The 26,404-nt window shown below is 43.2% G+C and overlaps 1 long non-coding RNA gene across 1 annotated transcript in view; it reads right to left on the bottom strand.

Annotated features, from left to right (window-relative positions):
• The window catches only part of LOC146830960 (uncharacterized), an 85,240-nt gene that overhangs the window by 12,492 nt on the left and 46,344 nt on the right, over positions 1–26,404 (bottom strand). Inside the window, exon 2 of the long non-coding RNA XR_014961217.1 lies at positions 12,103–12,210. This is a non-coding gene — a long non-coding RNA (uncharacterized LOC146830960). The remainder of the gene's footprint in view (positions 1–12,102; positions 12,211–26,404) is intronic.

A 26,404-nucleotide genomic window follows, 5' to 3' on the forward strand; every position in this document is an offset into this window, starting at 1 on the left:
GATGAAACTTCGCAAAACTGCATCTGCCGCGCATCCCGGCATAGGGTGAAGTACATTTCATGTTATGGAAATTAAATTATTTAATTTTCAAAATTTCACTTGTGCTATCATTTAAACAAGAAATGTTTAAATTATTGATTGCTCATGCTACAGCAGTACTGACAGCCATAACGTTCCTACAGTACATCTCTATCACCACTTGCACCATGCACCACTATCCCAGTACTACGACTAGCATGCAGCTCACGCTGCATCTCCATCCTCATGTGTACCATGCACTGCCTTCCTTAAGCAGAAGCGGCTGGCATGTGAGGAGAGCGTGGGGCAGGGGAACAAAAGTAAAAAACAAGTTTAAAAAAATCCCACTTACCTTCCAGACGCAACAACCTCCTCGCTTGGGTCTTCTAAATGCAAGCAGGCTCCAGGAAATTGCAGTAACCAATCCTGGTGCTTCTCTCATGCTGCATGAGAGCAGCGCCAAGATTGGAGGGAGCGGCCTTTCTTGCTGCTCCCGAGGACACTGGAGCCCTAAGCTTTCTCTAACCCAGCTGTCTAAGACAGCTGAGTTAGAGAAGTTTAAAATGCGCATGTATGGTTGTCTCGCCCAAGACGGCCGGCCAAAAAGACATGCGCATTTGCAACAATAGTGCCCTGTTTAACACTGCTGTCTGCTGCTGCCTGACTGGCAACAGCAGAAATCAAAGAGCCCCGCCCCCCGTCCTGATGGTCGGCTCGGGATGGGGCTATGAAAAATGAAATAGTAATAAATAAACTTTTCTTACCATTTTATTTTCCATCTGGGGGTAATTGTTTAGTGGGGCAACACTCCTCCTTAACAGTTGAGCCGCCCCTGCTCACTTGCACCGTGCACTGCTGCAATCTTAGTACTAAGTATAGCTCAGAGCTATCTTAATGGAACTTTATCCTCACTTGCACTAACCATGACTGCTATCCCAGTACTGAGACTTCCTCTGGGCTCTCACAATGCTTCTCTATCCTGACTCGCACCGTGCACTGCTATCTCAATACTAGGAGTTCCTGGGAGTTCTCACATTGCATCTCTGTACTTACTTGCACCGTGAACTGCTATCTCGGTACTAGGAGTTTCTGGGAGTTCTCACATTGCATCTCTGTACTTACTCGCACCGTGCACTGCTATCTCGGTACTAGGAGTTCCTGGGAGTTCTCACATTGCATCTCTGTACTTACTTGCACCGTGCACTGCTATCGCGGTACTAGGAGTTCCTGGGAGTTCTCACATTGCATCTCTGTACTTACTTGCACTGTGCACTGCTAGCTCAGTACTAGAAGTTCCTGGGAGTACTCTCAGTACTAGGAGTTCCTGGGAGTTCTCACATTGCATCTCTGTACTTACTTGCACCGTGCACTGCTATCTCGGTACTAGGAGTTCCTGGGAGTTCTCACATTGCATCTCTGTACTTACTTGCACCGTGCACTGCTATCTCGGTACTAGGAGTTCCTGGGAGTTCTCACATTGCATCTCTGTACTTACTTGCACCGTGCACTGCTATCTCGGTACTAGGAGTTCCTGGGAGTTCTCACATTGCATCTCTGTACTTACTTGCACCGTGCACTGCTATCTCAGTACTAGAAGTTCCTGGGAGTACTCTCAGTACTAGGAGTTCCTGGGAGTTCTCACATTGCATTTCTTTACTTACTTGCACTAATCACAACTGCTATCCCAGTACTAAGTCTTCCTCTGGGCTCTCACAATGTTTCTCTATCCTGACTCGCACCGTGCACTGCTATCTTAGTACTAGGAGTTCCTGGGAGTTCTCACATTGCATCTCTGTAGTTACTTGCACCGTGCACTGCTATCTCAGTACTAGGAGTTTCTGGGAGTTCTCACATTGCATCTCTGTACTTACTTGTACCGTGCACTGCTATCCCAATATTAGGAGTTCCTGGGAGTTCTCACATTGCATCTCTGTGCTTACTCGCACTGTGCACTGCTATCTCAGTACTGGGAGTTCCTGGGAGTTCTCACATTGCATCTCTGTGCTTACTCGCACCGAGCACTGGTATCTCAGTACTAGGAGTTCCTGGGAGTTCTCACATTGCATCTCTGTACTTACTCGCACCGTGCACTGGTATCTCAGTACTAGGAGTTCCTTAGAGTTCTCACATTGCATCTCTGTGCTTTCTCGCACCGTGCACTGGTATCTCAGTACTAGGAGTTCATGGGAGTTCTCACATTGCATCTGTGTACTTACTCGCACCGTGCACTGCTATCTCAGTGCTAGGAGTTCCTGATAGTTCTCACATTGCATCTGTGTGCTTACTCGCACCGTGCACTGCTATCTCAGTGCTAGGAGTTCCTGGGAGTTCTCACATTGCATCTGTGTGCTTACTCGCACCGTGCACTGGTATCTCAGTACTAGGAGTTCTCGGGAGTTCTCACATTGCATCTCTGTGCTTACTCGTACTGTGCCCTGGTATCTCAGTACTAGGAGTTCCTGGGAGTTCTCACATTGCATCTCTGTGCTTACTCGCACCGTGCACTGGTATCTCAGTACTATGAGTTCCTGGGAGTTCTCACTTTGCATCTCTGTACTTACTCGCACCGTGCACTGCTATCTCAGTAATAGGAGTTCCTGGGAGTTCTCACATTGCATCTCTGTACTGACTCGCACCGTGCACTGCTATCTCAGTACTAGGAGTTCCTGGGAGTTCTCACATTGCATCCCTGTACTTACTCGCACCGTGCACTGCTATCTCAGTACTAGGAGTTCCTGGAAGTTCTCACATTCAATCCCTGTACTTACTTGCACCATGCACTGGTATCTCAGCACTAGGAGTTCCTGGGAGTTCTCATACTACATCGCTGTACTTACTTGCACCATGCACTGGTATCTCAGCTACCAGTACGAAGACTCACAGAGCTCTCCCAATTCATGTCTATCTTGATTTGCAACATGCATAGCTATCCAGTACTAACACTCCCACAGAGCTCTCACACTGTATTGGTATCTTCACTTATATCATGCTTCACTATCCTAAAACTACAACTCCAACAGTGCTCTGACAATGCAGCTCTATTCTGACTTGCACCATGAGCAGCTAACCCAGTGCTTGCAGCATAAGTAGCAATTTCAGTGCTTGCACCATGAGTAGCTATCCCAATTCTTGCACCATGGGTTTATATTCCAGTGCTTGCACCATGAGTAGCTATCCCAGTGCTTTCACCATGAGTAGCTATCCCAGTGCTTGCACCATGAGTAGCTATACCAAAGCTTGTACCATGAGCAGCTATCCCAGTGCTTGCACCACGAGTAGCAATCCCAGTGCTTGCACTATGAGTAGCTATCCTAATTCTTGCACCGTGAGTAGCAATCCCAGTGCTTGCACCATGAGTAGCTATCCCAGTGCTTGCACCATGAGTAGCTATCCCAATGCTTGCAACATGAGTAGCTATCCCAGTGCTTGCACCATGAGTAGCTATCCCAGTGCTTGCACCATGAGTAGCTCTCCCAGTGCTTCCATCATGAGTACCCTTCCCAATGCTTGCACCATGAGTAGCTATCCCAATGCTTGCACCATGAGCAGCTATTCCAGTGCTTGCACCACGAGTAGCTGTCCCAGTGCTTGCACCATGAGTAGCTATCCCTGTGCTTGCACAGATCTATCACAAAGCATTTTAATCCTGACGTGGAACTTGAACTGCTTTACCAGTACTATGAATTACACTAAGCACTCACATTGCATCTCTATCCTCACTTACACCATGAGTAGCTATCCAAGTGCTTGCACCATGAGTAGCTATCCCAAAGCTTGCACCATGAGTAGCTATTCCAGTGCTTGCACCATGACTAGCTATTCATGTGCTTGTACCATGAGCAGCTATCCCAGTGCTTGCAACAAGAGTAGCAATCCCAATGCTTCCACCATGAGTAGCTATCCCAAATCTTGCACCATGAGTAGCTATTCCAGTGCTTGCACCATGACTAGCTATTCATGTGCTTGTACCATGAGCAGCTATCCCAGTGCTTGCAACAAGAGAGGCAATCCCAATGCTTCCACCATGAGTAGCTATCCCAAATCTTGCACCATGAGTAGCTATCCCAGTGCTTGCACCATGAGTAGCTATCCCAGTGCTTCCATCATGAGTAGCTATCCCAATGCTTGCACCGTGAGTAGCTATCACAATGCTCGCACCATGAGCAGCTATCCCAGTGCTTGCACCTTGAGTACCTATCCCAGTGCTTGCACCGATCTATCACACAGCATCTTAATCCTGACATGGAAGTTTCAGTGCTTTACCAGTACTATGAATTACACAAAGCACTCACATTGCATTTCTATCCTCACTTGCACCATGAGTAGCTATCCCAGTGCTTGCACCATGAGTAGCTATCCCACTGCTTGCACCATGAGTAGCTATCCCAGTGCTTGCACCTTGAGTAGCTATCCCAGTTCTTGCACAGATCTATCACAAAGCATCTTAACCCTGACCTGGAACTTGAACTGCTTTACCTGTACTATGAATTACACAAAACACTCACATTTCATCTCTGTCCTCTATCCTCACTTGCTGTCACCGCTCCGCCAAGACCATGGACTCGGCGCAACCCGCCCGCAAGACCACAACCCAACAGAAGACCATGCAATGCATCCTCCTCAATGTCCGATCCTCCACAAACACGCCACAGAAATTGGCACCTCCTCGACAGCACCACCCCGGACGTAGCGTTCTTCACCCAAACATGAACCAACACCACCTCGGGACCGGACATCGCCATCGCCATCGCCATCGCCATTCCCCAAGGATACAAGATCTCCAGGAAGGACCGCCCCAGCCACCCGGGAGAAAGAATCACAGTCGTCGAAAAATCCAACCTCCGCCTGAGCACACTCCCTGATGAGCCCACAGACCTGATGGAACACCTTCACTTCAAGATACTGGCCAGCCCTACCACCACCCTCCGAGGAACCCTCATCTACCGGCCCCCTGGACCCCGTGGACTTTTCGCCAACTCCATCATGGACATCATCTCCCCGCATGCCATCACGTCCACCAACTACACCCTACTAGGAGACCTCAACTTCCACCTCGACAACCAACTGGACCCCAGCACCACATCCCTCTTGGACAACCTCCACAACATTGGACTCCGCCAGATCGTGACCGAACCCACGCACTCAGCTGGACACACCCTAGACCCCCTCTTCACAGCAGGTAACTCCATCACCTTCAGCCACACCACCGAACTCCCATGGACTGACCATAGATGTATCCACTTCACCCTCAGAACACCCACCATCCACAGACACCTGCAACTGCTCCCACGAAGAAACTGGACCAGAATCACCGACGACCAGCTAACCTCATCACTCAGCAGCTCCACCCCAACCATAGTGGAAAACGACGACCCCAACACCACAGCCCGAACCCTGCACAGATGGATCTCCGACAGCGCCAACACCATAGCCCCCCTCAAGAACAACAACAACACCCACGCCAAGAAAGCCAGATGGTTTACCACCGAACTTCGAGAGTCCAGACGTACTTGCCGCCGCCTCGAGAAGGCCTGGAGAAACACCAAATCCACAGAAGCCTACAACAACTTCAGAGCCGCCACCAACGCCCACCACCAACTCATCAGAAAAACGAGGAAAAACACGATTGAAGACAGAATCTCGACTCATGCACACAACAGCAAAGAACTCTTCAACATCATCAAGGAGTTCGCCCAACCCACCAGTGAGTCCACCGACATCCCTCCCTCACAAGACCTTTGCGACAAACTCAGCACCTTCTTCCACCACAAAATCAAGAGCATCTACGGCAACTTCGACGAAGACAACAAACACACTGAACCCTCACCAACCACCCCCGACACCCTGAAGCCAGCGATTGACAACTGGACAGCCCTCACCACCGAAGACACACTGAAGACGATGAAGTCAATCCACTCCGGGGCCCCCACGGACCCCTGCCCCCACCACATTTTCAATAGAGCCGCCGACACCATCGCACCCATGCTCTGCCACACCATCAACCGCTCCCTGGCAACCGCCACGTTCCCCGACGACTGGAAAAGCACCGACGTCAACCCCTTCCTGAAGAAACCCTCGGCTGACCCCACCGACCTCAGAAACTACAGACCCATCTCCCTGCTCCCGTTCCCAGCGAAAGTCATCGAGAAAGCCATCAACAGTCAACTCGCCACATTCATCGAAGAGCACAATATCCTCGACTCCTCCCAATCCGGCTTCAGAAAAAAAAACAGTACGGAAACTGCCCTCCTCGTTGCAACAGACGACATCCGCACCCTACTGGACAAAGGAGAAACAGCAGCCCTCATCCTCCTTGACCTCTCAGCGGCGTTCAACACAGTCTCTCACCGCACCCTAATACGCAGACTCCACGACGCAGGGATCCAAGACAAGGCCCTCAACTGGATCTGCTCCTTCCTCTCTGGCAGAAAACAGCGAATCAGACTCCCCCCTTTCCTTTCCTCTCCGACCCTACACCTACCACCTGCGGAGTCCCCCAGGGGTCCTCCCTCAGCCCTACACTCTTCAACATCTACATTGCTCCGCTCGTCAGAACCTACGGACTCAACATTGTGTCATACGCAGACGACACCCAACTCATCCTCTCCCTATCCAACGAACCCAATACCGCCAGACACAGTTTTCGAGAAGGTATGGAAGCCGTCGCCAAATGGATGAAAAACAGCTGCCTACAACTAAATACCAACAAAACAGAAGTACTCATCATGGGCCCAAACCCAGATGCATGGAACGACACCTGGTGGCCCTCCGTCCTCAGAAGCCCGCCCACCCCCACGGACCACACAAGCAACCCGGAAATCATCCTGGACTCCGAGCTCAAAATGTACCGCCAGATAAACTCCGTCTCGTCCTCCTGCTTCCACACCCTCGGCCTCCTACGTAAGACCTTCAAATGGATCCCCTCAAACACAGAAAGACTGTCACTCACGCCCTGGTCACCAGCAGACTCGACTACGGCAACGCACTCTACGCCGGAACAAACAAAAACCTCACCCGCAAGCTACAGAACATCCAGAACGCCACCGCAAGACTAGTCCTTGACCTGCCAAGACACTGCCACATCTCCCAGCACTAGCGCACACTCCACTGGCTCCCCATCAAAACTAGAGTCACCTTCAAGATGCTCACCCACATCCACAAGGCCCTCCACGACACAGGACCAGCATACCTGAACAGCCGACTCAAATTTCACACACCCCAGAGGACCCTATGATCTGCCCAGCTCTCCTACGCTGTGGTCCCCCGCACCAGAAAGACCAGATCCTTCCTCGCAGCCTGAGCCTGGAACGCCCTGCCGCTCCACCTCAGACAGACAACATTGCTCCCCATCTTTGCAAGAAACCTCAAAACCTGGCTCTTCGACAGACCCCCCCTTGATGGACTGGAGCCTGCTACCCCCCCCCCCCTCAGCGCCTTGAGACCCTTACGGGTGAGTAGTCGCGCTTAACAAACGCCTGATTGATTGATTGCACCATGTATTTCTATACCACTACTTAGGGTTATACTACAAGATGCCTGTAATTAAAGGTTGAACATACCAGGTCCAAAGTACTCATTCAGACTGGTATCTTCACCCCTAATATTGTATTGCAAGTTAGAGTTCTCAGAAAGGGGAAAACATGTGAATCGGGAAATAGTAGGCTTTTACCACATATGGATTCCAAATTCTGGGAACTTTACAATTGATATGATTTCCGTATACTGTGGACAAGTATAAAATTTCAGCAGACGTGTAATTTAGGATTCCGGGGCACCAGGCCACTGGGAATCAGCCAGTGCAGTATCCCCCTGTGGATACTGCACCAGCAGACCTGGAATGAGGACCTAAAATGTCAACGAAGCTCTCGTAATGCATCCATATCTTCACTTGCAGCAGGCATTACTACCCTAGCTCTAAGATTTCCATGGAGCTCTCACAATGCATTTCTGGCATGCCTTGCATTATGCACTTCTCTGCTAGCTCTGAGATATCTCCATAGCCTTCACCTTGCACCTCTGTAAGTAGTATTAACAACATCTATCTGGAATGTGCACTATTATTCTTCTGATCAGACATCCACTGAGCTTTCACATTTCACCTCCCTCCTGATTTACAGTATGCACTGGCATGCCAGTATGGGCACATCCTCTCAGCTCTTGCAAGCAGGACCTCTTCTTTTTTCAGTTCAAGAATTTTTTTATTGATAAATATAAAGGTGTCTCTAAAAAATACAAAATAATAACCTCATATTGGTACATTCAAAATATGCCATATTGAGAGTATAAGAATCAAACTTATAAATAACAGCACATGAGATACAAATAATACAAAAAAAATCTGAATATCAATAAATTATAAAAAGATATTAGAAACGATTAGGGGGTCAGGGGGGTTTAAGAACTTCTTGTTGTGATGGTTGTAACTGGGAGAAATTTTGGGCACTTGTATCAAGAAATATTGTAACAGGTGACCACAAATCCAAACGCTTCGTTGCCAAATTTATAGGGTAAACAAAAGTAGTATCTAACCTATGATTGTGGCAAACGGCGTACCACCAGGCTCTATAAGAAATTTTTGTGAAGTCTTTCCAATTTATAGTAATTTGTTAAAAAGCAACTGCTAATAACAGATCAATGGTTTTGACATTAAACATCACATTTTCCCAAACAGCTGAAAGACTCCCTAAGGAAATAATGGCAAAAGAAAAAGGAAACTTAGAAAATTAGGTTAATTTGAGCTCAAACCTGTTTCCAGAAGTTACATACAGATAGACAGGAGAATAACATATGGAATAAATCAGCGTTTGGAGAAGAACATGTCCAGCAAACATCTGGCACAGTTGAAAAACTCTTACTTAAAGCATGTGGTGATAATAAAAGTCTATTTTATACAACAAATAATGTTTGTGTTGTGTTTGCTGCTCTGGAGGATTTTTGTAACTTAATCCATAAGTTCTTCCATAAAGGAATTAGCCAAGATGTCTGAAAATCATGTTCCCACGACTCCTCTATTCTGGATTTCTGCCTAATAGTGTCATTACCCTGTAAAAAACTGTATATGGCTGAAGCTTTGGGTGTATTCTTTAACAGAGTGTACAATTGCGTAAGGGAATCTGAATTGTTAGAAATAGTAGGTATACTGGTTATTTGGGTATATGTAGTGATCACTGCTTCCTTTAAAAGATTGTACTTGAGAGTGAATTAAGTAGGTAAGTTAAACAGTTGGCTAAGCGAGGGAAAAGACAAAAAGACTGAGTGGGAGAATAACTGGTGGGCCCAAAGTAATCCCTTCTGTCTCCAAGTTTTCCAATAAAAGGGTTTATTGTGAATAAGCAAGTTTGTATTAAGCCAAATGGTTGAATTGAGGAAGGAATCTATAGTGTGATGTGTATGGGGAGATGATGACTGAAGGAGTTTGGAGGTCAATTTAATTATAGGTGTAGAAAGGGTCTGCGGTTTGCATAAGAAAGAAAGATATTCATGAAAAGAAAGGGGAGACAAAAAAAGACGCTCAATTGAGGTTCATAAGGGGCAGTCATCTGTGGGTTCAAGTAGCCAAAGAGAAGCCTGACGTAAAAAGGAATGCTTTCTGATACACCTGAAAATCGGGAAAATTAACTCCACCTTCTGTTTTGGAGCGAATTAACCTTATCAGAGACATTCTGGGTTTCTTGTTGTTCCATAAAAAGGAAGAGAGGATGGAATTGATTTTCTTAAATGATTTAACAGGAATTGGAACTGGTATGTTAGAGATAGTGTATAAAACTATGGGCGACAGCATGATCTTAATGGTGTCTAAGCGTCCCCACCAAGATAAGTAAAGGGGATGCCACTTAGCGGTTGGGTCTGAGATCTTTTGAATACATTTATTCATGCACAGTGCTACTGTGTCAGAAATACAAGGTGTAATATGTAGCCCTAAGTACTTAATATGATTGGGGCTCCATGTGAAGTTAGAAGCACTAAATTCTGGTTTAAACGTATATTTGGTTAAGGGGAAAATTTTGCTTTTATCATTATTTAGCTTATAGCCAGAAATAAGGGAGTATGCTTGAACGCCCGCTAAAAAGGCAGGGATTGATTCACTTGGATTTGATATAAAAGCAAGATATTGTCAGCATAAGCTGCAAGTTTAATATGACAATTTAACATTTGGAAACCATGTAAATTCGGGTTTTGGTGCAATTTGGAGAGAAAAGGTTCCAGAGCCAAATTAAATAAGAAGGGAGATAAGGGGCAACCTTGACGAACTCCTCTGCCTAAATCAAAGAATGAGGAAATCAAACCGTTAGGGCAAACTGCAGCACGAGGATTCGAATAAAGAAGAGAAACTAAGGATGTAAATTTAGGACCAAAGCCAACCATTTAAGAGTATAAAACAAATAAGTCCACTCAACTCTATCAAACGCTTTTTCCGCGTCTAGTGCAATTGCCACTAAGGATTGTTTTAGGCGGAAGGATTTGGATAAAACGTTAAAAAGAAGTCGTGTATTGTCTGTGATAAATCATCCTTTAACAAAGCCAGACTGTTCCTTTCCCAACAAGATCGGTAGGTAGGAATCTAATCGGAGAGCTAAAGTTTTAGAAAAGATTTTATAGTCAATGTTAACAAGGGAGATAGGCCTGTAGTTTTTACAAAATCTAGATTTTTTGCCTTCCTTGGGGATGAGGCAAATATGAGCATCTGAAAAAGATCCAGAGGAATTATTTAAGGAGCTAAAAGAATTCATTAAAGAGTACAATTTAGGCAATAGGAGTTTGGAGAATGGAGATAAAATTAAACGGTAAAACCATCCAGACCCGGTGCTTTATCTTTTTTAAGATGTTGAAGTGCATTTAGGAGTTCTTGCTGTGTAATGTTTGACTCCAAAGGGGATAAATCCAGAGAAGAAAGATGGGGTTTTGGTATGTTAGAAAAGAAATGTGATAGGGAATGGTCTGTGTGTTGTGTTCCGGATGAGTATAGAGATTTGTAAAAGTAAAAGGGAGAATTCGCTTAAAATTTCAGCATCTTTGAATTTTAAATTTGAATTTATGTTGTATATCGATTCTATGTTTGATTTGTTCTGCCTGACTTTTAAGTAATTGGCCAATATTTTCCCAGCTTTATTTCTACCTCCATAAAACTTTGCACTGGACTTTAACAAGTATAATGATGCGTCATCAGTCGATTTCTTGTTAAATAGCAATTTAGCATTTATAAGGGCTGTTAAGCAATCTTTCGAGTGGGACGTGTAATAAGAAGGTTCTAATTTCTTGATGTCGTGAAGGAGATTTTTAGTATGTGTACGTGCAATTCTGCGTTTCTTGGCAACAAAACCAATAATGAAATCTCTTGCTGAAGCTTTATGAGCATCTCAAATAGTTGAAAACAGCATGTGCTCAGTTTGATTGGATTCAAAATATTCATTAAAAAAAGTAGTGCAGGAAGCAGTAAACTCTGAGCTTAAAAGAAGAGCATTGTTAAAACGCCATCTCCTAGGGAGTAAAGCTTTAGGTATAATGTCAATGTCAATTGAAACAGGAGCATGGTCTGAGAGTAAAATGGGGCCAATTTCTGCATGTGTGAGTGTTTGTGAGATATTGTGGGAGACAAAAATATAATCAATTCTTGACTGGGTATGATGAGTGGGGGAATAGAAAGTATATTCTCTGGTAGTCGGATTACATAAGCACCAAGCATCTAGGAGTTTATGTTGAGTAATTGTGTGAACAAAGGATTTATGCGGTTTATTGGGAACAAAGGAGAATCTAGAGTTTCTGTCAACAAATGGATCGAAAACCTGATTACAGTCACCAGCTAATACAAAATTATCTTCCATGGAGTGTGTAATTTGCTTCGCCAATGTGGACTAAAAAGAGGGTTCACCACATGTAGGGGCATAAACATTAAGAAGAGAAACTGGAACATCCTTTAACAACAATTCAACACTTAGCCATCTGCCTGAGTGTTAGAATAACAAGTGATAATATGCATAAAAGAGAATAAAACGGGATAAGATTATAAAAGACACCAAATTCGAAAAAAGAGAAAAATTGTAAGCCAAAACAGAAAACGAAAGACAAAACGAATGACATACTTACACTAAGAGAACAAGAATGTAGGGGTAGGTGGAACCACATGGAGCAGACGAGACGTCCAGTGAGGACTGGAACTTAACGGGAAGGGAACACGCCAAAACATAAACGTAACTGTGGAAGCAAAAGAGAAATGAAATGATAGGATTAGCTTTAACTTATATACTAAACATAAACATAGAAGAGGCAAAATCTTGTAATATTAGTTAACATTGTCAAAGATAACACTAAAATGCAGAACCAATAAAAATATATAACAGCATAAATCCTGCAGTCAACGAGAAAATGATAGCTCAAATAAGAGACTTAGGCGAGTCAAGTATCATGTGAGGAGGATGGTCTTGAAGAGTCCATGAGATCTGTCTTGTGTGCATTAATGAAGCTTTGCAGACGTACTGGATCATTGTATGAAGCAGTTTTGTTATTGTAAGTGACTTTAAACAAGCATGGATGAAATAGACCGTATCTGGCACCCATGGAACGAAGGACTGGTCTCATGTCGAGGAAGGCTTTACGTCTTGACGCAGTGGCTTTTGAATAATCCTGTGCAAAAAATAATGTAGCACCAGACCAAGACATTTTTTGAATAGCCCTGGCAGCAGCCAGAACCTTTAACAGATCTGTGTACTCCAGAAAGTACAAACTGACACCTCTCGGCCTCTGTGAAGATGAAGTATTAGTGGCAAAACGAACCAATCTGTGAGTGCGTTGTATGTTCAATGTGGTGCCTTCTGGCAAAAGAAGAATCTTGGGAAGAAAAGATTTAAAGAAAGCAATAGGATCTGTACCTTCAACCCCTTCTGCCAAATTATAAATGTGTATGTTGTTTCTCCTATTTCGATTTTCAAGGTCCTTGACTTGTTTTTGTAGTGTTAATACTTGAGAATGTAAGGAGGTAACGCATTTGGTGGTGTCATGAAAGGAGGAAACATTCTGCGACCAGTTATCTGAGAGGATTTGTAATTTGGTGTTTCTTTCCTCTACGAAAGGTCTGAGGGCTCTTATTTCCTGAAGTAATAAGTCCATTGAGACTGGGGAAGCCGGTTTGGGTGGTGAGGGGGGTCTTTCTTCAAGCGTTTCACATTAGACTTTCCTGTTGTTATCTGCGTGGGCTCCATATCTGTGTTGCACTGGTCTATATCAAGAACCCCCAAATTTTCCAAATTAGAGCGTTCAGAAAAAATTGTTGAGGGGTCCGGTTTCGGCGCTTAGCAAGATGACCGCCTAGCGGAGTCGCTCCGCTTCATCGGGACTCTTCGACAATGTAAACAATACTTTTTCCGCGCTTTCCTTCATCAAGCTGCCCCGCATCGGACACCGGAACATGAAGAGACTTTGGTGAGCTGCTTTCAGCCTTGCAGTGCGTCGCGCTTTTCCCGCATTTTCCTTCTGACGCTCTCCCTTCAAATTTAACCGCCATTTTGTCTGACGCCCGGCTCTCCTGATGCAGTGCGCATAATTCACTAGTTTCTAGATACTCTTAGCGCCTGTGACGCAACTTGCTTAATGACTGCTGCCACTTTCTACTAGTGGACAATTCCAGAACCTCAGCAATAAAATTGCCTGTGACTTTTCCTCTGCTGTTTATACATGCCTCAAGACGCTCTCCCTTCAAAATTAACCGCCATTTTGTCTGACGCCCGGCTCTCCTGATGCAATGCACATAATTCACTATCTAGATGCTCTTAGCGCTCGTGACGCAGCTTGCTTAATGCCTGCTGCTACTTTTTACTAGTGGACAATTCCATAACCTCAGCAACAAAATTGCCTGTGACTTTTCCTCTGCTGTTTATACATGCCTCAGGATGCTCTTCATTTTGCTGCCATTATCGTGTCACTACAACTGCTCCTCATAATTTTGCATGGGTTATCTTTGCTGTCTCTTCAGCTGTTGCATCCTCTGAATATTACAGCGTAATTTCTTTTTCTTGAATGGTTCCTGCTACATTTTATCATTTTTCCTCTGTTTTACTACTTACGACCACTGGTCTCTTCTTCTCAGAGAACTTACTACAATAATTGTTTTTAAGTGAGATGATCGTGCCTCCTATGGGAAAACTGTGCAAACCTCAATTTGTTTTTACTCCTAAGCTACGTGCCTCAAACTCGTCTCCTACACAATTACAAGCAGTACATCCGTCTCTTAATACTGGAGAGATGGCTGGAGTTCCATCTCCCCGCACTTCTTCAGCACAGCCTGTGGCCAACAAACCTTCTCCTGCATCTTCAGCCACTAAACGCTTGAAGAATGACCCTCCTTCTCCAGATAGGTCCTCTCCTACTATATGGAACTGTTATTAGAGGAGATTCGAGCTATACGACCGGTTGTTGAGGAAACCAACAACAGAATGCAATCTCCAGAGGAGAAATGGCTCTCCATGGAGAATAGAATGTCTACAGTCGAACAGCAAATTTCAGTTGTTCAAGGTGTCTCTCAAAGAATTACTTCTTTGGAAAAAGAGGTACACAGGCTCCAGCAACATACTGTGGACTTGGAAAACCGGAACAGAAGAAACAACCTGCGCATTTATGGATTACCTGAGTCTCTAGAGGGAGACGATCCGGTCTCCTTTTTTTCTTCCTTTTTACTGAAGCTGTTGGAAATGCCATCTTCAACGTCCCTCAGCATTCAGAGAGCTCACAGACTCGGTCCTCGTCCATCCCTCTCTGCTTCATCAGTCAGACCCAGGGGTGTTATTATTCTTTTTTTGAAATTTACTGATTTGCTATCAGTCCTTTCCGCTGCCAGGTCTAAACATCAACTTTCTTGGCTTGGCCAAAGGGTCTTTCTCTCCCAAGATGTTTCTAACGCTACTGCAGCCAGACGGAAGGAGTTTCTCACTCTTCGTGCTCCTCTTCGCACCCTTGGAGCTCGTTATGGTCTTTTTCATCCCTGTACGTTCAAGGTGACTTTTCAGAACAACACTTCAACATTTGAAGATCCGGCGGAACTCAGGAAATTCATTCACTCCCATACTGCAAGCAGTATGGATATTGCGGGTCCTTCTTCTGGTTGACTATTCATAACCATAATTGTATTTTTATGTAATTCTCTATAGGGTCGCTGTTAGAATTTTTATACATTTCCATTTCGGTTTCTCCTGTTTTCTTTGTTTGTTTTGAAATATCTCTCTCTTTTTTGACTCTCTCTTTGTTAAACTCTAGTTGCTGGTCCTGTTTTATATTCTTACTGTTTTGTTTTTCCTCCCTCTCTTCATCTTAGCTATCCTGTATGTTTTAGCTCTGCTTTACTTTGTCTCTCATCTTAACTATTTTGTTCTTTTATGTCTTTCTTTAATACTTACCTTCGGTTCTGTCAACCTCACTTTAAATTGCTTTGTGGTGCTACTCTTGTTAATTCTTTATACTCTTTAATATATAGGTTTTACAGTTCACATATGCAGTTTCTCCCTTTCCTTACACTGTCTTGATTCGTATTAATATTGTTATTTTATCCCTCCTATTTGATGCTTGTTTGTTTTCCCTTTTGTATCCACGCAGGTCATTTGTTGTTATCTAAACTATTTGGTTCATTTTCGTATTTCTTCCTGTCCTGATACGGTCCGGAGCTTCCGGATTGGGTATCCCATCTTGTTGTACGTCGTCCTAGCCCTTGTGTTACTTCCTTTATCCCCTTCAGGTACGTTTTTGCAGTTATCCCTTTTGGATATGTACTGTCTTCTCTTAGCTCTCCTTTCCTTACCCCTTCATTGTTCTGTTTTCTTTCTTTTTTCTTTTCCATCTTTTTTCTTCTGTTTCTTTATTTCTTACCATTTCTTCTTATTACTACCACTTATCTCCTCCAAATTTCCTTCTACTCATTATATTTTTTATGCTCAATTGCATTTGTGTCTTTCAATAATATACTCTTGTTTTTATGATGTTAATATTTACAATTTAGAGTTATTACATGGAATGTAAAAGGTTTTAATAACCCTATAAAGAGGTAGAGAATTCTTTCACATTTAGCCTCCTATAATCCTTATTTAGTTTTGTTACAGGAAACTCATTTATCTGAGGCTGAAGCTCTTAAACTTAAACGTAACTGGGTTGGTTTAGTAATGACCTCCCCTACCAACACAAAAAAGAATGGAGTTGTAATTCTATGCCATAAAAGACTGAAATGCACTGTTGTCACACAGGACACGGACTCCGATGGAAGGTGGATTTTGGTTAAATTATTAATTAACAACATCCATCTCACTGTGTTTAACCTCTATGGCCCGACTCAACCTAATTCCTCCTTTTGGCCGTCTATTACAGTTAAATATTTTCAACATAAGGATGAATTTTTTATACTTGGAGGGGATTGTAACCAAATTATAGACCCTTTTATTGATCGCAAATCCCAGGTACGTTTTATCCCCCACAAAACCCACAAACAATTTCTTAACACTATCATTCAGACTCAACTGGTTGATACATGGAGATAATGTAATCCAGATCAATTAGAATTTTCTTTTTTTCCCCCTCCACATGGATCCCTATCCCGGATTGATTACATATTTCTTTCAAAATCCTTAGCCTAAAACCGTGATTCCTCCATGATTGAGCCCATTTTGATTTCAGATCATGCTCCGGTGGTCGCTGATTTCGATTTACTTCCTCCCCACTCTAAAATGTCTAGGTGGAGATTTAATAATTATCTCTTACAGGATCCTGTTTTTTCCTCTTCCTTCACTTCCTTTTCTGAAGAATTTTTTTCCATCAATGAAGATACTTCTATATCTCCTGTTTTGGTGTGGGATAGTTTTAAGGCAGCTGCTCGAGGATTTATAATTGATTTTGTCTCTAAGAAAAAGAAACAATCTTCTCATAAGCATAAGGCTTTATTATCTTCTATCAAACGTTTAGAACACCAGTTTTACACTTCCTCATCCGACTCTAATCTGCAACAACTCATTCGAGCTAAGATGGAGTTTAATAGAATCTCTACTGACAGAGCCTCCTTTACCATGCTTCGTAGCAGTGCCAGGTATTATGGTGGTCGCAATAAGGTTGGCTCACTTCTTGCTAATTATTTAAAATCCAGAAAAGAGAAAACTTTCATTGAATCTATTCACTCTACTGACGGTAAACATCTTTTTAAAGATAAGGATATCTCAGCTGAATTCACAAAATTTTATACTGTCCTGTATACTACTGAATCACCCCAACTGATACACTTATCCATGAATATATCAGGACTATCCCTTCTCCTCCTTCTTCAGATCTTGACTTTTCCTCTCTTGACATAGATTTCTCATTACAGGAAATCTCTTCTTCCTTAAACTCTGTAAAGAAAAATAAATCCCCTGGCCCTGATGGTTTCTCGGTAGAATTTTACCTTCATTTTTCCAATCTCCTATTACCAAAACTTTTTCACCTTTTCCAACATTTTTCTTCTACTGGTGCGGCAAGTGGTACTTTCATAGAAGCTTCCATCTGTCTTATTCATAAGGAAGGCAAAGATCCCAAATTCTGCAAAAACTAACGCCCCATTTCCTTGATAGATGTTGATTATAAAATATTTTCTAAACTTTTAGCATTACGCCTTGATTCCTTCCTTCCTCATTTAATAGGCCTTGAACAATGTGGATTTGTTAAAGGTAGACTAACCTCTGATAACTCTCGTCTTTTTTTCAATGTTCTCAATAAGGCCCCTTCTCTATCCTTTCCGCTTGCGGCGATCTCCATTGATGCGGAAAAAGCTTTTGATAGGGTAGATTGGTCTTTTATGTTTAAATCTCTTAAATGGCATGGTTTCGGTTCTAAATTTATATCTCTTATTTCTCTCCTTTATTCTACTCCTTCGGCTTTTACTATTGTTAATGGTCAAATTTCGCAACGTTTCTTGCTTCATAGGGGGGTCAGGCAAGGCTGTCCATTGTCCACCCTTTTGTTCGTTCTCTCTCTTGACCTTTTCTTTCTCGTATACGTCAGAATCCCTCTATCTTTGGTTTTCCATATGGAGATCGTCACCTGAAATTATCTGCATATGCTGATGATATTTTGCTTTTTATTTCCAATCCGGGCTCTTCTGTACCTTCACTATTGCAAGAAATCTCCGATTTCTCGGCGGTATCAGGTTATAAAATCCATTCTGATAAAACAGAAGTTCTGCCAATTACAAAATTTTGCCTCAAACAACAATTCAAATCTACTGGTTTTCATTGGAATAATTCCAAAATCAAATATCTTGGTATCTGGTTTTCCAATTCTATTACCGATTCGGTTAAATTGAATATGAATGTAGCACTTGATCGTATATCTAAACTCTTCACGTCCTGGAATCCTCTTTTCCTCTCCTGGTGGGGTCGCCTTGATTCTATTAAGATGATGATTACCCCCATACTTTTGTATTATTTTTCAATGATTCCTATTCATGTCCCTCACACTTTCTTTAAAAAAATAGACTCTCTCCTCTCTCAATTTCTATGGAAAAACAAAAAATCTAGACTCTCTTTACTTCAGCTTAGAAAACCCAAACTTGTGGGTGGAGTAAACTTTCCGGATTTTCGATTATATCATAAAGCTTTTGGTTTAAAACAAGCTTCTCATTGGCTTCTTACGGAGTCTTCTCCTTTTACTCCTCTTTGGGTCACTATTGAGCGATGTCTGTTTACTCCTTTCTCGACCAAGGAAATTCTTTCCTTTACTGCCAAGAATACCCACACCTCACCTCCACTCTTTAAGCACACATGCTCTCTTTTAAAATCTCATTTTCAACCAAAAATAATATCCAGAAGTATTTTCCTCCATTCTCCTTTGTGGCATAATTGTCTTATAACTATTAATAATAGACCTATCTACTGGTCCTCATGGAGAGCTAAGGGGATTTCTTGGGTTAAGGACTTGTTTGAAAGTACTCCTCCCTGTTCTTTTCCTGACTTTCAGGTTACATTTAATTGTCCCCGATCTTTTTTGCATAAATTCTCCATACTCATGGAATTACTTTTTAACATTTTTTATTCTCTTCCTTCTGACATTGTTCCCATTACTTATGATTCACTTCTTAAAATGTTAGCATTAAATCCAAAAGCTTCCTTAATTACAAATTCTTTTACTCCCCAAACCCAGATCGAGATAAGACTAATATGGAACTAGCTTGGGAATTGGATTTAGGCTTCCAATGGAGTACTGATATGTGGAATAAGATTTGGGCTCGGTCGCTGAGGATTTCACGATCTGCTTCCACTACTCAATCTATGTTTTTTCTATATCATAGATTATATTTCACTCCTGTTTCCATAGCTACTTTCACACATACCAACGGTAAGAAATGCTGATCCTGTGATTTTTCGTCAGCAGATCTCTCCCATCTCCTTTCTTCATGTCCTCCTGTTCTGTCTTTTTGGTCGCAAATCTGGGATCGTTTATCAAAAATTTTCCAGATTCATTCACCACTATCCAATGTTCTTCTCTTTATGGGAAGTCTTTCAGAATCCATTCTTCTACCTTCCTATGAAAGAGGGCTGTTTGATCTTATGTTGGCTCTAGCGTTTCAACAAATTACAATGAATTGGAAATGTTTATCTAAACTTTCGACAAAGTCATGGTGGAATATTGTATGTCAATACCATATATTGGATGTGGCTAAAGCCTCCCAATGTAATTTACATGTAAATAGCGATGTTTTTGGATGCCATTAACTAATTATTTAAATATAGTTGCAGTCAATACTGTTTCTCATCATCGTTCTGAAAATTTCCAACCCCCTTAATTTTCTTCCTCTTTGTATTATCTTTCCTCCTCTCTTACTATTTTGGTAATATACCTATTCAACAGTTGTTTGCTTTTTACATTCTTTGTTTCTTATGAGCATAAGGTTTGACGTATATTTGGATTATTTTAGATGTTTTATACCCCATCCTTTCCCTTTCCTCCCTCCCTTTCTTTCATTTCCCAAAATATAAATAGCTTTCTTCTCTGATTTACTGCCTACTATATTTTATTTACATGATATTCTATTATTGTTATTTTTTTAGGCCTTTAATGTATGCCACTGTTTTGTTATGATTAAATAAAGCTTCTTAAACAAACAAAAAAAAGAAAAAATTGTTGAGTTTTTGATGGAGATAAGCTTTGGTTTCGAAGTAGCAGAGAGGGTGCCTTTTGTTCTGCCCATCAAACTGTAATATCGAGAGTCCAGAAAGCAGATACAGAGTTTGAAAGTGAGGAAGCTGGCAAAGAGGAGAAAAACCTGGCTGAAAGAATGTACAGCTGAACGGGACAACGCCTTCAGAATGGATGTTGAAGATAAAACATTCCAAAAAGTATTAGGAACCTTTATATGTCGAGAGACTGTTTAGTAACCACCACAGAATGAGCAATTGAACTACTTGAAAAAGCAATACAAATTGTCTAAATCGTGTGCATAAAGCAAAGAGGCATCACATATGAGAGGGGTGTAAGAGTAGAGCTAGTGCGCCTCTTATTAGTGCTGGAGAATTATCACAATGAAATTAGAAGTGAAGCACAAAATGGCGGCCGTAACCACAACACCCCAGCACTTGTGGAAAGGTGGGGTGAAACTGGGCTACTGCGCCGTTGTAGACCCCTGTTGAGAGAAGATATCACACGGCCAAAGCATGAGGGGGGTCTAATATGTGTATTAGTGGAAGATAAAATCGCCACTCATGGGGGTAAAGAAACGCTCGCATCGCGTTAGAAGAAACAAAATGGCGGCAGTTACAGCGCGACATCTCAGACACGCGTTCGTCTTCAAATAATGCCGTCAAATTTACCGGAAAAGCGGTAGAAGAGGCCACATCATTGCAAGCATTAGTTCACCCGCAGGGTCCTCCGGGAAGCTTCGCAAATAGCTCTCTCTGAGCGCAGTTCACTTGCGCAGGTCCGGGAGCCTCACTGCAACGCCGCCATGTTTGCCGGGCTCCAAGCCACGCCCCCCCGAAGCTGGACCTCTTCTGACTTGTACTGTGCACTGGTATCACAGTATTGAGGCAAGAACAACACTGCCCATGCAGTCCCTAACCGGAGTCCCCGATGGAAGCTTCCAGTTGTAGTGCTGCCTTAGCATTTGGGGGCTTTGTTTAGCATGTGAGGCTTTAATTAGGCTGTCTGGCATAAGGTGCCTACCCCTGAGCATGTGATGGCTACAAATTTGACATATCATGTTGGCATCCTAATGAATATGTGTGTGATGATTAAAATAGGGTTATATTTATTTTAACATCTTTGTTATTTTTTTAATTTGAACCTATTGTGTAATTTTTTTTTTGTAAAACAATTTTATTCGTCAAATACACATGTAGCGGAGCTCTGTAACCCAGAGACTTCCGTAGCATCAATAAACAAAATCCTGGCTTTGACATTTTTCTCATGAAATACCAAAAGAAAATTACATAAGGGACGTGCATAAAAAATGCAACCCCACTAAACAAATGAACATAGCACACCCCCCACCCCATCGCACCGCCAATCCAGCCAAAGCAGCAAGTCTGTTCGGAGCCTATTGTGTAATTTTGTTCTTATTTCGTGTTTTTATTTTCAGTGATGCCACCTCCTGTGATGTCATCAGGGCATGCACTCCCATGACATCACTTCCTGTAAAACCAGCAAGGCCAATGTTATGTGCAGTCTCTTCCTGTGCTGTCATCACAGGTCAAAGGGCGCATGATGTCACTTCCGGTACCCCTAACATTTTGGTGAATCGACGTACATGTTGTTTCTCTTACATTTGTCTCATGTCCATAAAAATAGCTGGGTTCAGGCTGGTGGGTGCTAAAAATACACAGCTGCACTCATCCATTGTCTGCTAGTGTAACAGGAAATGAGTGTCTCGCTTTTACAATTTCCTCAGTTAAATGTATCTCGATTTTGAAAACGGGAATAGATATTTCTTGCAAGTGTAAATGTTTGTTAATTAAGTGGGAAAATATTTGGGCCGGGATATAACAGACTCACCTCTCAACACCTGCCCAAGAAGTATACACTATTTTTGCTATTTTGAAAAAAAAAGTTATTAATAAAAGTGGTTCAAAGGTATCAATTGCACTATTTTTCTAACATTTTTTCCTCCTATAAAATGTTTTATTTTAACCTATCAGCATTGCCTGGATTCTAGCCTACGCCCTCAGTGCTTCTAAGTTTGCCCCTGCACCGGGCCCACGTCCATAAGGTTCATGCCCCCTCTGTCAAGAAATCCCAGTCTCACTGCTGTCTGCAGCCTGTGGCTGCAGCATCCGCTCCGTGAACAGCCAACAGCCCGCCATATGTTTGGCCTTTTCCCTGACACCGTTTAGAAGCTTCTCCGGGAACTGCAGCCTCTGGGACTCCCGCCAAGTCTTACATCCTGCGTAGCACAGTAGAGCAGACGTCTGCAGCCTTCCAAGGGCTTTCAAGCACTGACTCCTCCGGCGCGTGCTTCGCTTCTCCAGCCCGAGCCAGCGAGAGAGGCTGAGGGAAATCTAGCAAGGCAGGCCTGGTGGCACAGACGCCTCTCACGGTTGTGTCTTCCAGATTCATCTCAGGTCTGCTATTCAAGCCCCATCGCTCGGAATTTTCAAAGCAGCAGAAAGCTGCAATAGCAGCAATATACTCCACATCCTTGTGACAATATGCCATGCGCGAGCCCTCGCAGAATCTCATCTGCAAGACTGAAATAATGGCCTGGACTGTTCGACATTGACTTTCATTTTGTCCTTCAGTGAGAGATAGCCCCTTGTTTCTTCCTAGCAAACCCCACTTCTCCCATAAATATGTTAACTCGCACCTCTCCAGCACCCCGTCATAAACTCTATTTGTCACATGTTAAAATGACTGCAAGTGCCTGCACAATTAGATAAGAGGGTGAAATCACAACAGGCAATTCCTTAAGTGTGAAAGAGACCACTTTACTGAAACAGTCTGTTCTTACCTCAATAAAAAACAAGCTGGCCGCATATATTAAACCTAACAAACCAGCGCCTCGCCAATACAAAAATATTCTAACCCCCAAACATCCTCCAATACTAACAACCCACAAACAAGGTGTGGCCCAGCGGCTAGAGTGGCTGACTCTGGAGAGCAGGGCTCATGGTTCAATTGCTGGTGCAGCTCAGTTCAGCATCATGTGACACTGGGCATTAAGTCACTTAATCACCCAACAGACCCCAGTGCCTGGGAACCCTTAGGTGTGATAAGTTTGCGCTCTACAAAATGTGGAATTAATCACAGCGCAAACTTATCACCCGTTCACGCTTTACAAAATGTGGAGTTAATTACCCATTAAATTCTTTTCAGTCTCTCAACCCAAAACTGCTGGACAAATAATTGCCCTTCAACTCCTTCCCGTAGTAACTAGGGGGCATATTATCAAGCCAGGCGATAAAATTATCGCCGCTTTAGCGGCAGAAAACTGCCGCTAAAACGGCGATAATGGGCTTGATAATATGATCTATGGAATTCCAATTGAAGCCCATGTTAGACGTCCTTCACATTTAACATGGGCTTCAATTGGAATTCCACAGAGCATATTATCAAGCCCATTATCGCCGTTTTAGCGGCAGTTTTCTGCCGCTAAAGCGGCGATAATTTTATCGCCTGGCTTGTTAATATGCCCCTAAGTCTCTGCCCCATCCTTGTCTGCTTACCTCATCTAATCTACCAATTTACCTCCCATTTAGGGCATCACAGCTCGCCTATGCCTCTTCTCTCCACTCAGGGTCAAGTTTGTCCATCCTAGAACCTAGCCACTCCTTCTGCAACCCCTCAAACTGCCTCTACCTCCATTCCCAGGAAAACATGCACATTTTCTTTCCCCACGAAATACCTATTTTCCTCTCTGCCATTTTACCCCTTACAGAAAATCCTCCCATCTCTAACCACCATTCCCTGCCCAACTACCTTACTCCTGCGTCCATAAACTCAAGCAACTAGGGCAACTAGGCCCTGTTACCAAGAAACCAACAGAACTACCCAGCCTTCTGAACAACTCATAGTCCACAACTTTTCTCTGTTCCTGACTTGTATCGAAACCCCGTTTTACAAAACATGTATTTATCTGCTAACCAACTATCAAGACACCAGATCTGTCCACCAATCCATGTAGCTTCCCGCCTCTTACCTCCCTATGCTGCGTGTCTTCACTCATTCACCCATCCATTGACCCCTGTGCACCATCTGCATATGGGAACAATATGAAGCAGAAGTATCGTTAGACCCTGAGATGTAAAAAATGCCAACGCTGCACACATATATTCAGCTTCTGCCCACCCGTGTACCCCCACCTACTGGCTTCCTCTAGCGCTCACCTGCACACTACTGTGTACCACACATAATCATCCTTTTCTCATCTCACCTCATACCTCCTCGCTGGTAAAACCATCATTGTAAGTCACATCTATTGCATGAATGATTCCTGCATCCTTGCCCCTTAATATGGCAAAGTCCTGCAACAATCTGCGATATAACCTCCAAAAACTCCTCAACCATTCTACTCTCCCATCCCTACCTTCTACATACAATACCATTTGAAGACTAGCACTACCTTTTTACCCCAAAGACCAATATAGCCTAGCTACATAAACCCTAAACCTTTACCACCCATCATCTCTCGAACTCTGAACCTTATTCATCCCAGGCTCCACCTGCATCCTCCTGGCCTTAACACACCACTCAAAAAACTCTTTCATTTCGACAGTACAAGTGTAATGACCTGCGTGTCATCATGTTCTATTCCCCACTTGGTCACTAGAGTTCCTCATTCGAGAGCCTTCATCTAGTTTGAGTTGCTCTGGAACACCCAGAGTTCAGTTGCTGCTGGAGCTGTGTGGGTAAGACGTTTTACATGAAGATACCTGCTGTTAACTAATAAAGACTCTTCTAGCAACCTTTTCCAGTGTGCCACGATCCTACTTTATTACAACAAACTTTGTACACCTCCCCACTCTTTTTCTCTCGCTGCCTCTCTCTCTCTTGTTTACGCTCGTATAAACACGCATGCCCCCTGGTCCTTGCAGTGCATTCGTAACCCAACAAACATCTGACCCAAGACCGTGTGCACAAAACACTATGGTCACTGAAGAAAAACCCTTTCTGCTCAAACTCCATAAGAAAAGCAGACTATCTCTTCTCAACTACTGTTCCGAACTGCTGTTTCTTCCACCATCTGAGTACACCACAGTCCCAAAATCTGCTGTCCGTATACTTACCTAGTAAACCCCCAGTGAGGACTCTTTCCTCAGCAGCAATACCCAGGCTCACTGAGTTCCCTAAGATCATGTTGCAGTCTCACCCTGTAACACCTACCTCCAGTGCTAGCCCTGATGTCTTCCAAGCAGTGCCTAATTTGTAAAAAAAAATAAGTGCCAGGGCTCTCGTGAGGAGGCGACTGCAGCTTGCACCTAACATTGCCTCTGCCATGCTGCCGATGATAGTAAAAACACAGCTACTGACCGTCACACTCCTACAAGTGTGACACGTCAGATTATCCCAGGACCCCAAAGCTATAAGATTGGCTTGGGTGGCAGATAATAGTCAGTTTTAATATATATTTAATTAATAATTAACTGTTGTTGTGGTCTTCTTTAAATTAGCCCTACAGTGCCACCTAGTGGCAGACTGTCAGAAGTACCGGTGTTGACAATTAAGTTCTGGTGCAGAGCCCCGGATACCACCGGCTAAAATTAAGCACTGCTTCCAAGCAGCCCAACGTTTCTGCAGCTGAATTATCTTCGCTTACCAAAAACCACGTTCAAAACTGTCATTTGCCATCATTCTTTTCCCTTCCTGATCTGGAAACTAACTTAAAATTCTACCCCTGTCTCTTCTCTAATAACCTACCATGACATGCTGTCGCAATCACCTCACACACTCCAAAGTCCACTTTCAACTTCACCCTCAGCCTAAACTTGTATAATGTGCTACATCAGATCCTACATAGACGAATACTCTCACCAAAAACACCCTTCCTTTACAAAACTACCACACTACTAATTGTGCTTAGATGTAAACCCTTTCATTTTAAGTCCTCACCATAAAGCACCCCATCAAACATCTTCTTAAAAACCTCTCTTCCATTCTCTCCTGGTCTACTCAGTCTCCCAACCCACAATGCCTTTGATTGATGTTTCCACCATGTGTGGTGCAAGCATCACTACAACTCCTCCAACCGACCCTAGAAACACGGCAATGCCTCCACACACTCTGTACTCTTTGGTCACGGGACAATGAGAAATCATCCCAGTATTGGCCAAACACCCTAAACCTAACCCAGACCTAGCCTACTAAATAAGTTAATCACCTGCACAGTTCCCTTTCCATGCATGCATCAACAACCAGCAAAGTACCTGCTTTACATCATTAACAATCTGCACTGGCTTTCAGC

This window comes from Triturus cristatus, chromosome 5_1, assembly GCF_964204655.1.
Source record: "Triturus cristatus chromosome 5_1, aTriCri1.1, whole genome shotgun sequence".
NCBI classification, from domain to species: Eukaryota; Metazoa; Chordata; class Amphibia; order Caudata; family Salamandridae; genus Triturus; species Triturus cristatus.